The sequence below is a fragment of the Rutidosis leptorrhynchoides genome, chromosome 10, assembly GCF_046630445.1.
Source record: "Rutidosis leptorrhynchoides isolate AG116_Rl617_1_P2 chromosome 10, CSIRO_AGI_Rlap_v1, whole genome shotgun sequence".
Lineage (NCBI taxonomy): Eukaryota > Viridiplantae > Streptophyta > Magnoliopsida > Asterales > Asteraceae > Rutidosis > Rutidosis leptorrhynchoides.
In genome coordinates, this window is record NC_092342.1 from 176,264,156 (window position 1) to 176,278,196 (window position 14,041).

Consider the following 14,041-nt stretch of genomic DNA (forward strand, 5'->3'; position numbering starts at 1 on the left):
GTATGCTTAGAAAACTAACATTTTACATTACGCGACGTGTACCATTATCAATAATTAGACTTAAATTAATGAAAAACAATCCCACTCAAAGTGTAACTTATTCATTTGAGTGTTTTGGTCATTTGCTTCTTTAAATCATTTTCTCGTTATTTATCAAAGTATATTTAATAATATTGTTTTAAATCTAAACGTTTTATGACCAAGTTAATATTATATTTTATCGCTTTGTAAAATATATATTCAAATTACGTTATTTAAACAAAAACATTTTAACAATCAATTTCTATTATATCTAAAAACGTTTTCGCACGTTTGAAATTAAATCAATCAAATATTATAACATTTGGTTCTCCATTAACTTTTGTCTAACTTTCATTAATTGACACTTTGTTCTCAATGATAGATTACTTTACCAATTATTCCGAATACCGTTAAAAAGGAAAGGTTTCCTAATTCAAAGTGGTCCTCACAACAGAGACACGTAAATCATATCATAAAGAATTTTGATAACTCAATCATTTGATATTATCTTATAATCCCATCAATAAACATATTGAAACAAATACGTTTATGTAAAATATTATACCTTTAATACTTTATTAACGTTTTCAAGTTAATATATATATACATATGTATATACATCTATATTCATATCCATTTATATATTGGTTCGTGAATCGTCAGAATTTGGTCGAGGTTAAATGATTACATGAACACAGTTCAAATTTTTTTTGAGATTCAACTTAACAGACTTTGCTTATCGTGTCAGAATCATATAAGATTAAGTTTAAATTTGGTCAGAAATTTCTGGGTTGTCATAGTACCTACTTGTTAAAGAAATTTCGTCCCGAAATTTGATTGCGATCGTCATGGCTGACAATAAGTATGTTTTCATGACTCATATGAGTTGAAAAGTAGAATTTTATCATTATTGACTAATATAGATAAAACGATTCGATTATGTGAAGCGTACGAGTGAAGCTGTCACAAAAGGTCAAGATAGAGAATTAACTTTTGACGTAGTCATGGTGGATTTCTGAATTTCAAGGAATCTAAAGATAATCCTTGAAATCTATAAAAGATTTGATTCTCCGATAATCAAGGAAATTATGATCCTCTTTGATTAATTGAGGTAATCTGCCTCGATTGCTATATATGATATTTTGCTATAAATCAACCTCTTCCGTTCCATTATTTTCATTACTCCTACATCTTCTTCCTCATTTCATACCTATTAATAAGTTGTGAAAATGTTAAATCCAGTCCTGGATTCTTGATATTTTCCTGGCTATCGTATCCTTCGTTCTTCTTTTTCATCTGCCACCAGAGGAAGTTATTTTCTTCCACTATTACCTTGGGGTTATAATATTTTTAATTCTCCCGTGTCTTTACGTTGTAATACGTATTGATATACACGGTTTGTAATTTATGTGTTGTTGTCAGGCTTTATATTTTCCCTTATATTTAGGAGTTCCATGCCTTGGTTTTTCCTTCCCGACTTCAAGCAAAGCGAATAATGGTCCAGAATTCGTAGGTATGAGTTTCGAATGATCATAATATACAAAGTAGAAAGGAAAGGTAATAGCACGATTTGATTTGTTAAATTACAAAAATATTCGGAAAAGACCAAATCATCAAGAAAAATATTTTCTTGATAGTTTAAAGGTTAAATAGAATGAAAGAGTTATGTAACATGGTTCATGATGAGGGTATGATCTGTGAACCTTTATCACGTTCCATTAGAAACTCATCATGACTTAGTGTAATATAATCACGTTGATCAAGTGTCATTATATTATACTAACTTATGCTTCAATTCCCAACACTACTTCAAAAACATTCATATTTTAAATTCGAATTTTTCAGATTTTAGAAACTACAACAGTTTCCTTTATGATGTAACACTGATAGCACGAAGAGATAAATGATTTTAGATAAGAATGGTTATAAAAATATCTACAGAAATATTGAGGATCTTTATAATGAAAGATACGATGATATTTTAGAATTTATAATATCGAAAGATGAAAGAAGATTTGTCCGTAAAGATTTAGAGTCAGGAGCAAGGTATTTGTTAATGACTTCAGCAGATACTGAATCATTTGGATTCTTTGAAGGCAGGTTTAGTCTTTGTGATTTGTCCACAGCCTCCTTCATGGTTTGCTCAATCCGTTTTCCAGTTCCAAACCTTCTATTTTTCTGAGCTTTGCCAACACATTATTCTTTATCATCAAACTTTTGACTGTTAAGGTCATTTACAGTTTTTGCTGCTTCATCAGCATTTTTCTAAAAATCGGAGAACTACTTCGCAGTTTAGGATTGAAAGGATCCGAAACTAATCATCCGGACATCGTCCATATAGATTAAAAACGAATTACAATAGTTGATAACATCGCGAGGTACTTGACCTCTATATGATACATTTTACAAACGTTGCATTTATTTCTTAAAGGCAATCTATTATTACATCGAGAGTTGACATATTAGCCTAACATTTTATAACAACCAAATGATCTAATCTGCCATTTTCATAACAATAGTCTTTAATGAACTTCAATGACTCGAATGCAACGTCCTTGTATCATAGCTTAAATGGTCCCAAGTAGTATCCTTAACATGAGCTAATGCACAGCGGAAGACTTAATTCATACCTGAGAATAACATGCTTTAAAACGTCAACATAAAGTTGGTGAGATATATAGGTTTGATGCTAGCAGCGTTATAACAATGGACCACAAGATTTCGTATATAATCATTTCAATAAAAATATTCTAAGTGGTTGAGCACTTGGTAACCATACTTAACATTTAATCACGTCGCATATTCCCTTTAATATGAAATCTTACTACACCGTACCAAGGTGTAGTCGCAAAACGAAGTACTGTGCAACCGTTGAATACTGGTCGTCCAGTCCGGTTGGGGTTGTCAGGCCCGATAGATCTATCAACAGGATTCGCGTTTACAATACCGCTGTAAATATTAGTTACCAAGCTACAGGGAAGTATGCCAGAGGTACAACTCAACGTAGAACATATTTTTCAGTTACTTGTGTCCATATCGTAAAACATAAAATACATGTATTCTCATCCCGAAATATTTAGAGTTTAAAAGTGGGACTATATACTCACTGTTGTCTCGAAGATATATATATTTTTGACTTGGTCTTCCGGTTGATATCACGAACCTATCCATATATAATATATCAATATATTTTCATTTTAAACAAACATCTCGTATATATATTTATAATACTTTTAATACTTTGAATAATTCCTTAGTCCGTAGTTAGCGTTTCGATGTTAGTAATTCAATTTTAATGGTTCATTTTTAGATGTTTAATATACCCGCAATAAATAAACCCCCAACGAAATAAATAAAACTTCCATAAAACCCCATCGTATATGTGTTGGTCGAGATTAATCTTGACCCATGGTACCGGTGTTGTCAAATGACGTGTTGCGTACATAAAGTACCGGTGTTGTCAAATGACGTGTTGCGTACAATCATGGGATCTTATGATTAATCTTCTCGTGTTGTTTACGGGTGATCCTGAACCATATGAAATTGAATTATGAGTACATATATATAAAATATCATGTTATCTTAGAAATATGTGATTTATATCTTTTTTTCCAATTGATCCCGTAGTTGAAATGATCTAGGATAACCAATTTTGTTTCGGTCATAGTTTCTTCGTTACAAGTCCGTTTTCGTTGATTCAAATTGCCATCTTCTTGGATCGAGTTCTTCTTTAAGACTATGAACTGTAAATACCTTGGTTTGTATTCAAAATCATACGGCATAAGTGAAACATTAGTGAAACATATGAAGTTAAACATTTTGTTACAAAAAAAATCATTTAATGACCATTTTTCTAAAAATACTTATACTTTGAAAAACCAAGTTTTACCTTATTAAATTAGCATATATTTAAGTTATATTACAGGTCTTGAAGTATTTTAAAAGTTAAGTTAGAAGGATCTATTTAGTTTGCAAACAAGTTTGAAAACATTCAAACTATGTTCTTGTTGTTAAACTTTTGTACCACAAAATAAGATAGCTATATATATATGAATCGAACAAGGTTATGAACATAGATTCTACCTCAAGTTCCTTGGATAAGTTTGCTGTAAAAGAGGAGTAAGAAGCTAGAATCAAAAGGGTGATAGAAGTGGATGAAAGATTGGAAGTAAGTTGGTGTTCTTGGAAGGTTTTCTTGAAGTGTTTTTGTATGGTTTTCTTATGGTGTTTATGTAAGGTTTTTGAAGCTAGATCTTCTTAGAACTTTACTGAATTGTTGAAGGTGTTTAAGGGTTATAAGTGTGTGTGTTTTAGCTAGGAGATTGAAGTAGTAAATGAATCAAAATGATGATACATATATACTCCTAAAAATGTGATATTTAAGGATAACATGACAAAATTTTAGTTTGTAATCTTATGTATTTGTCAAACAATAATACAAAAGCAATTACCTTATACCTAGGGTAGTAACAAGGGCTGGTTAGGTGGTGATTTGATGTGTATATACCAATAGTAAATACGTATAGAAGCTAGGTATGATACGAGTACAAATACTCTAGATATACGTATAGAAATTTTGTGAAAAATGGAATGAGGATTCAAATATAGCTATCTTTTGTGAATACACTTATATGATTTTATGTATTTAAGTCTTAAAAGTGAGTAAATACATTACTTATACGATATATGTATAAACATTATAAGTCTTAAGTATTTATGTCAAATAACGTTACGTATAGTTATCGTTTTGAAAACTTAAGTTAGTAGTTTCAAAATATACTTATAACTTATAGTTTTTGATACAAAATAAGATATTAAAACATTCATTAATCATGTTAAATATGTATATATACATATATATACGCAAACGTATAATTATCATATATTGTATAGTTCGTGATATCGTCGGTCAAACTAGACGGTCAAACGTTGTGTAAAACTCTTTTCGGAAATATAAATCTCGACAATTTGGATTACTTATCATGTTGGTAAGTTTTAATTTATGTAAATATTAATCTTATAAGTATAGAACGATCGAAAAAAAATGCGGGTCAACTTTAGGGTTTTTGCTTATCGTGTCGGAACCATATAGAGATTAGAGTTTAAATTTGGTCGGAAATTTCCGGGTCGTTACAGTACCCATCCGTTAAAGAAATTTCGTCCTCGAAATTTGGTAGAGGTTGTCATAAATAACCATAGGAATGTTTTCATGACGAATATGAGGTAATAATGAAATTTTATCATTATTGAAAGATTTAGATAAAACGATTTGGTTATGTGAGACGCACGAGCGAAGCTATCACAAAAAAAAAATGAAATGAGTAAATATGGAATCGTTTTTAATCGATGACGTGGTTTAGAATTGATTTCCGGGATTTAAGGGATTTAGGAAAAATCTTACGTAATAAGATTTGGTTATTCGGCGATCAGAATCTTCTTTGATTTAATGCGGTAATCTGTTTCGATTTCTCTGTCGGATATTTCACTATAAATCCACCCCTTCGTTTCCTTATTTTTCACAACTCGCATCTTCTACTCTTTCTCCTTAATTCCTACTTTAAGGTATCCTTTGAAATGCTTCATCCCGTTCTGATTTTTGTTATACTTCTAACTTTTATATCTTTCATTCTTCTCTTCCATCTACCGCCAGAAGAATCTATTCACTTTTATGATTTTCTTGGAATTATAATGTTTCTAATTCTCCCGTGTCTTTACGTCGCCATACGTATTGATATACATGGTTTGTAGTTTCTGGGTGGTTGTTGGGTTTGATATCTTTCCTTATACTTCGATGCTCCTGCTTCTGTTTTCCATAATCATTGTCATCCATAGTTAATATTCTCTCCTATTTGCTGTGATCTATACCCCAATTTCTATTTTGGGACTTTGTCCCTTCGTTTCTTCTTCCCGTCCTTGAGTCAAGCGATCAATAGTTCGGAATTCGTAGGTATAAAATTTGGAATGAACCTAGCTATTGGTTTTAGAATAAAATTGTAATGGCACGATCTTGATTCGTTAAATTACTCGAATATTCCGGAAAAATAGAACTATCAAGGTGATACGTTCTAATATGTTTGGAGACTTGATAGAATGTAAGAGCCGTGTAACATGGCACATGATGACGGTACTGTGAATCATCACATTCCATTAGAAACTTAACATGACTTACTGTAATATAATGTAGTTGATCAAGTTTCATTATATTATACTAATTCATGCATCAGTTCCCAACACTACTTCAAATTATTTATATTTTAATCTCGGAGGTTTCAGAATTTAGAAATTTACACAGTTTCTTTTATATTGTAACGCAGATGTTACGGAGAGATAAATGATCGCAGATAGGAATAGTTGTAAAAATATCTCCAGAAATATGAAAAATATGTATAACGAATGATATGAAGATATCTTATAATATCTAAGATAAGATGATGATGAAAAATATCATCTGGGCAAGGTTTTGAATAAAGAGTAGGGTTCTTACTGACGGTTTCAGCAGGTATGGAATCGTTTGTATTCTTTGACAGCAGGTTCAATCCCTGTGATTTATCCACAGCCTCTTTCATACTTTGCTTCATCCGTTTTCTAGTTCCAAATTTTTTTTTCTCAGCTTTACCACCTTACTATACTTTGTCATCAAACTTTTGACCGTTAAAGTCGTTTACAGTTTTTGCTGCTTCGTTAGCATTTCAAGAACTATTTCATAGTCCCGGGTGTTTTTCAGAAACTTCACGTCCAGATTATGAAATTCTTAGGGATAGACATTATAGATATGATGGAAGAAGTTCCGCGAGATTTTCAAAATACTGATTGTTGATTTCGCCAAAAGGATAACGATCTGCTGGTGCACCTGTTGATGTTGTCGAGGGATATAAAAGGTTTTCCGGTAATGACGGCGAAAGGACAAGGTATAAATATCATGATTATAATAGAAATAATCTCACTGAAAAGTCGAAGTGGAGCTGTGACAAAATTAGCTTCTTGAAAAGGAATTGTAGGGTTGTTCTTGCTAATAAATGGCAAAGGATTCAATACGTTATGTGTTAAATTATGAATTTGGGTTCGAGAGTTCTTCAGGTGTATAACTGTATGTATAAATCTTCATTCCGTAGGCGAGGTGCGGCTGGTTCAACTTCTCGATCGAGGTGTTTTCAAGAATCATGAAAAGATTTGAATGAGGATTATAATTGTCGAAGTACAAATGAGGTTTAGGATGAAATCAAGTGGCAAAATTGAAGAATTGTTTAGTTTCATATGTTATAATCAACATTTTATTTCATTTTAATTGTCCAATGTTTCTTCTTTATGCCACTTGTTGGATTTGGATAGGTAAAAAAAAATTCAAATATGAAATTTAAATGGAAATGGTTATTCTGGGGTGAACGGATACGTATATCGATGGTTGTAAGTAAAATAACAAATGACCGTTGAATCAGATTCAAGAATGTACAATATAACTTATTAATGTGAATTCTAAATATTCCTCGGGTACTACCCACCCGTTAAAATATTTTCATCATTATTAGTTTGTACGAAGGAATTTTTAATTACTATCTTTATGAAAATATACTTGCATATATATTTTCTTCAGAGATAATCATAGATTTAATGAGTCAATAAGATAATAAACTCATTTGATTTATCGTTAATTCTAGATTACATAATCTCTAAGACTTTAGAAATTACATAATCGTCATACGATACGTAAAGCGAAGATAATCGATGTAGAACGATATATAGAACGAAGATCATACTCGAAGTACAGATATTGAGTCGTGTGATGTTGATATTCGAGATACAGATTGTGATGTTGAGATTTTGGGGGTGACAAGAGTACTGTCGGCGTTGATGATGGTGGTATAGATTATGCTGCTGGTGCTGCTGCTGGTGTTTGTAACCTTCGCACCGTATTTTCTAAAGCCACTACCCGAGCGCGAAGCTCGTTGACTTCTTCTATTATACCGGGATGATTGACGGTTGGAACGAGCGAATGAACAAGATTCGAAATATGGGATAGTATGTAATCATGACGAGATACTCTAGAAATGAGCGAGAAAATGGTGTTTCGAATAGGTTCACCGGTAAGTGCTTCAGGTTCATCGTTAAGAGGACAATTTGGTGGATGGAATGGATCACCTTCTTCTTGCCTCCAGAGATTTAGTATATTACGAACCCATCCCCAATTCATCCAAAATAGATGATGGGAAATTGGTTGATCCATTCCGGTGACGCTGTTCTCGGAGCTCGAATGGAAATCCATATCGGCGTAGCTATCGAAGTCGGAGGAATTCGAACTGGATGAAGAATCCATCTTGTATAGTCGGAGAAGTGAATTTTTGGTTTGGAATAGATTATAGGAGTTGGGTTTGGTACTCTTCAATACATAATTTACATATGTATATATAATATCAAAATCCCATGAATTACGGAGAATCTTTGAAATACGTCAGGCAATGTCTATAGTAACAGATACGCTAAGATATGAATTTTGTCTATACACTATCGATGCACTAAATGCAGTAAGACGTGTCTAGACTTAAGAATGATAAGCAGGCAGTTCCCTAAGGATGATAAGCAGATGATTTCCGACTAGGATTGATAAGCAAAACTTTTGACAGGCAGACACGGTCAAAGTCCAGACTCACTTAATGTATCCTAACAACTACTAGTTAGACACACTAATGCAAGGCCTGGTTCGCTAAGACCAACGCTCTGATACCAACTGAAAGGATCCGAAACTAATCATCCGGACATCGTCCATATAGATTAAAAACGAATTACAATAGTTGATAACATCGCGAGGTACTTGACCTCTATATGATACATTTTACAAACGTTGCATTTATTTCTTAAAGGCAATCTATTATTACATCGAGAGTTGACATATTAGCCTAACATTTTATAACAACCAAATGATCTAATCTGCCATTTTCATAACAATAGTCTTTAATGAACTTCAATGACTCGAATGCAACGTCCTTGTATCATAGCTTAAATGGTCCCAAGTAGTATCCTTAACATGAGCTAATGCACAGCGGAAGACTTAATTCATACCTGAGAATAACATGCTTTAAAACGTCAACATAAAGTTGGTGAGATATATAGGTTTGATGCTAGCAGCGTTATAACAATGGACCACAAGATTTCGTATATAATCATTTCAATAAAAATATTCTAAGTGGTTGAGCACTTGGTAACCATACTTAACATTTAATCACGTCGCATATTCCCTTTAATATGAAATCTTACTACACCGTACCAAGGTGTAGTCGCAAAACGAAGTACTGTGCAACCGTTGAATACTGGTCGTCCAGTCCGGTTGGGGTTGTCAGGCCCGATAGATCTATCAACAGGATTCGCGTTTACAATACCGCTGTAAATATTAGTTACCAAGCTACAGGGAAGTATGCCAGAGGTACAACTCAACGTAGAACATATTTTTCAGTTACTTGTGTCCATATCGTAAAACATAAAATACATGTATTCTCATCCCGAAATATTTAGAGTTTAAAAGTGGGACTATATACTCACTGTTGTCTCGAAGATATATATATTTTTGACTTGGTCTTCCGGTTGATATCACGAACCTATCCATATATAATATATCAATATATTTTCATTTTAAACAAACATCTCGTATATATATTTATAATACTTTTAATACTTTGAATAATTCCTTAGTCCGTAGTTAGCGTTTCGATGTTAGTAATTCAATTTTAATGGTTCATTTTTAGATGTTTAATATACCCGCAATAAATAAACCCCCAACGAAATAAATAAAACTTCCATAAAACCCCATCGTATATGTGTTGGTCGAGATTAATCTTGACCCATGGTACCGGTGTTGTCAAATGACGTGTTGCGTACATAAAGTACCGGTGTTGTCAAATGACGTGTTGCGTACAATCATGGGATCTTATGATTAATCTTCTCGTGTTGTTTACGGGTGATCCTGAACCATATGAAATTGAATTATGAGTACATATATATAAAATATCATGTTATCTTAGAAATATGTGATTTATATCTTTTTTTCCAATTGATCCCGTAGTTGAAATGATCTAGGATAACCAATTTTGTTTCGGTCATAGTTTCTTCGTTACAAGTCCGTTTTCGTTGATTCAAATTGCCATCTTCTTGGATCGAGTTCTTCTTTAAGACTATGAACTGTAAATACCTTGGTTTGTATTCAAAATCATACGGCATAAGTGAAACATTAGTGAAACATATGAAGTTAAACATTTTGTTACAAAAAAAATCATTTAATGACCATTTTTCTAAAAATACTTATACTTTGAAAAACCAAGTTTTACCTTATTAAATTAGCATATATTTAAGTTATATTACAGGTCTTGAAGTATTTTAAAAGTTAAGTTAGAAGGATCTATTTAGTTTGCAAACAAGTTTGAAAACATTCAAACTATGTTCTTGTTGTTAAACTTTTGTACCACAAAATAAGATAGCTATATATATATGAATCGAACAAGGTTATGAACATAGATTCTACCTCAAGTTCCTTGGATAAGTTTGCTGTAAAAGAGGAGTAAGAAGCTAGAATCAAAAGGGTGATAGAAGTGGATGAAAGATTGGAAGTAAGTTGGTGTTCTTGGAAGGTTTTCTTGAAGTGTTTTTGTATGGTTTTCTTATGGTGTTTATGTAAGGTTTTTGAAGCTAGATCTTCTTAGAACTTTACTGAATTGTTGAAGGTGTTTAAGGGTTATAAGTGTGTGTGTTTTAGCTAGGAGATTGAAGTAGTAAATGAATCAAAATGATGATACATATATACTCCTAAAAATGTGATATTTAAGGATAACATGACAAAATTTTAGTTTGTAATCTTATGTATTTGTCAAACAATAATACAAAAGCAATTACCTTATACCTAGGGTAGTAACAAGGGCTGGTTAGGTGGTGATTTGATGTGTATATACCAATAGTAAATACGTATAGAAGCTAGGTATGATACGAGTACAAATACTCTAGATATACGTATAGAAATTTTGTGAAAAATGGAATGAGGATTCAAATATAGCTATCTTTTGTGAATACACTTATATGATTTTATGTATTTAAGTCTTAAAAGTGAGTAAATACATTACTTATACGATATATGTATAAACATTATAAGTCTTAAGTATTTATGTCAAATAACGTTACGTATAGTTATCGTTTTGAAAACTTAAGTTAGTAGTTTCAAAATATACTTATAACTTATAGTTTTTGATACAAAATAAGATATTAAAACATTCATTAATCATGTTAAATATGTATATATACATATATATACGCAAACGTATAATTATCATATATTGTATAGTTCGTGATATCGTCGGTCAAACTAGACGGTCAAACGTTGTGTAAAACTCTTTTCGGAAATATAAATCTCGACAATTTGGATTACTTATCATGTTGGTAAGTTTTAATTTATGTAAATATTAATCTTATAAGTATAGAACGATCGAAAAAAAATGCGGGTCAACTTTAGGGTTTTTGCTTATCGTGTCGGAACCATATAGAGATTAGAGTTTAAATTTGGTCGGAAATTTCCGGGTCGTTACAAGGATGTTTTTCAAAAACTTCACATTCGAAGTGTGTAAGTCTAGGAGATAGACGTTATATGTACATATATAACTGTTGGCGTAGAATTGCTGGGAAATTCGAAAATAATGATTGAAGCTTTTTGGTATGACAATTACCGTTACAAGATGCAGATGAGTACACGATAGGGTTTCAATGAATATAATAATTTTTCAGAAAGTTGAAGATCAATGATGTTGCTGGTAACTTTACTGCTAAGGTGGTGGAATATAAACGGTTCCCCGGTAACAATGATGAAAAGAGGAAACGTATATATCACAGTTATAATAAGGCTTATTCAGATGAAAAGTCGAAGTTGATTTGCTGAATCAGAATCGAAGAATGTAACATATTAATTGTGAATTTATATATCTTTCGGGTATTACCTACCCGTTAAAAGTTTCACAAGTAATATTTGGTACCAGAGAATTTTATTACAGTCTTTATGAAAATATATGTATATATATTTTCTTCAGATATAATACAGATTTAATGAGTTAATATCATATTAAGTGATAATGCTAAAAATGAACATATATTTCATAGCATTATCCTTCAAGAAAGACAAGCTTTTGGTTGCAATTGTTCTATTTACAAGTGATATTCATTTAAATAATAAAAGGTGAAGACAAAAGATAGATTCGATGAATTGAAGACGCAAATGACCAAAATGCTAAAAAGTACAAAATACAATCCAAGAGGTTCAAATTATTGATGAGAAACGTCTAAAAGTTACAAGAGTACGAGATGTAAAACGCAAAGTACAAGATATTAAATCATGCGAAAGGACGTTCGAAAATTCGGAACCGGGACATGAACCAACTATCAACGTGCAACTCAACGGAGCTAAAATTACAAGTCAACGATGCACAAGAATATAATATAATATATAATTAATTATATAAAATTATATATATTATATTATATATATATATTAAATATTAAATAATCGAGCAGCCCAAGTTTTAATTGACAATGTGAGCTGGTACAGCTGGCCATGTGATCGCATGGCCAGGTAGTGTTAATGTCATGCGGTCGCATGAGGCACTGTAGCAAGCCAAGTCCTATAAATTGCAACGTTTGGTCGACGAATTATATACAAAAAAAATATTATCTATCATCATACTCTCAATATATATTTATATTTATATTTTAATTATAATTTTAATATTAAAGTTTAATAATAATAAGGTTATGTTAGCGAATGTTGTAAGTTTGTAAGTCAAAATTCTATCCGTGTAATACTACACGATTAATACTCATTGTAAGTTATGTTCAACCTTTTTAAATTAATGTCTCGTAGCTAAGTTATTATTATGCTTATTTAAATCGAAGTAATCGTGATGTTGGGCTAAATATTAAAGACGCGATTATTGGGCTTTGTACCATGATTGGGGTTTGGATACAAGAATGACACTTGTGAAAATTAGACTATGGGCTATTAATGCGCTTTATATTAACTAAAGGATACCTCATTAATTTAATATAAAGATTACAATTTGACGTATCTATATATAACCATATACGCTTAATCGGGTATGGTGGGCGGGATATTTATAAATACGAATTATTGTTCATTTGACCAGACACGGGGATGGATTAATAGTTAATGGACTCATTAAAACAGGGGTAGATTATATTCAAGGGTAATTGGTGTAATTGTTAACAAAGTAGTAAAACCTTGGACTACACGCAGTCGATAACCTAGTGTATTCATTAAACAAAGTATTAAGACCTTGTTACAGTTCGAATCCCCAATTAGTTGGAATATTTGACTTCGGGTATAAGGATAATTTGACAAAGATCCTCGCACTTTATAATTATGACTGATGGACTATTATGGGCAAAACCGTATGGACATATCGAATAATCCAGGATAAAGGACAATTAACCCATGGTAATAAACTAAAATCAACACGTCAAACATCATGATTACGGAAGTTTAAATAAGCATAATTCCTTTATTTTATATCTTATCACACTTTTAATTATCGTACTTTTAAATTATCGCAATTTTATTTATCGTCATTTTATTTATCGCACTTTTAATTATAGCACTTTTATTTATCGTCATTTATTTTACGCTTTAAATTAAGTCATTTGTATATTTAATATTTTACATTAGGTTTTAATTGCGACTTAAGACATAAAATCGACAAATCGGTCATTAAACGGTAAAACCTCCTTTTTATAATAATAATACTACTTATATATATATATATATATATATATATATATATATATATATATATATATATATTCAAATATAGTTTAAAATAAAATATAGCGTTTAACTTGGCTAGCTCCCTGCAGAACGAACCAGATTTACTAAAAACTACACTACTGTACGATTAGGTACACTGCCTATAGTGTTGTAGCAACGTTTAGGTATATCCACTCTATAAATAAATAAATAACTTGTGTAAAATTGTATCGTATTTAA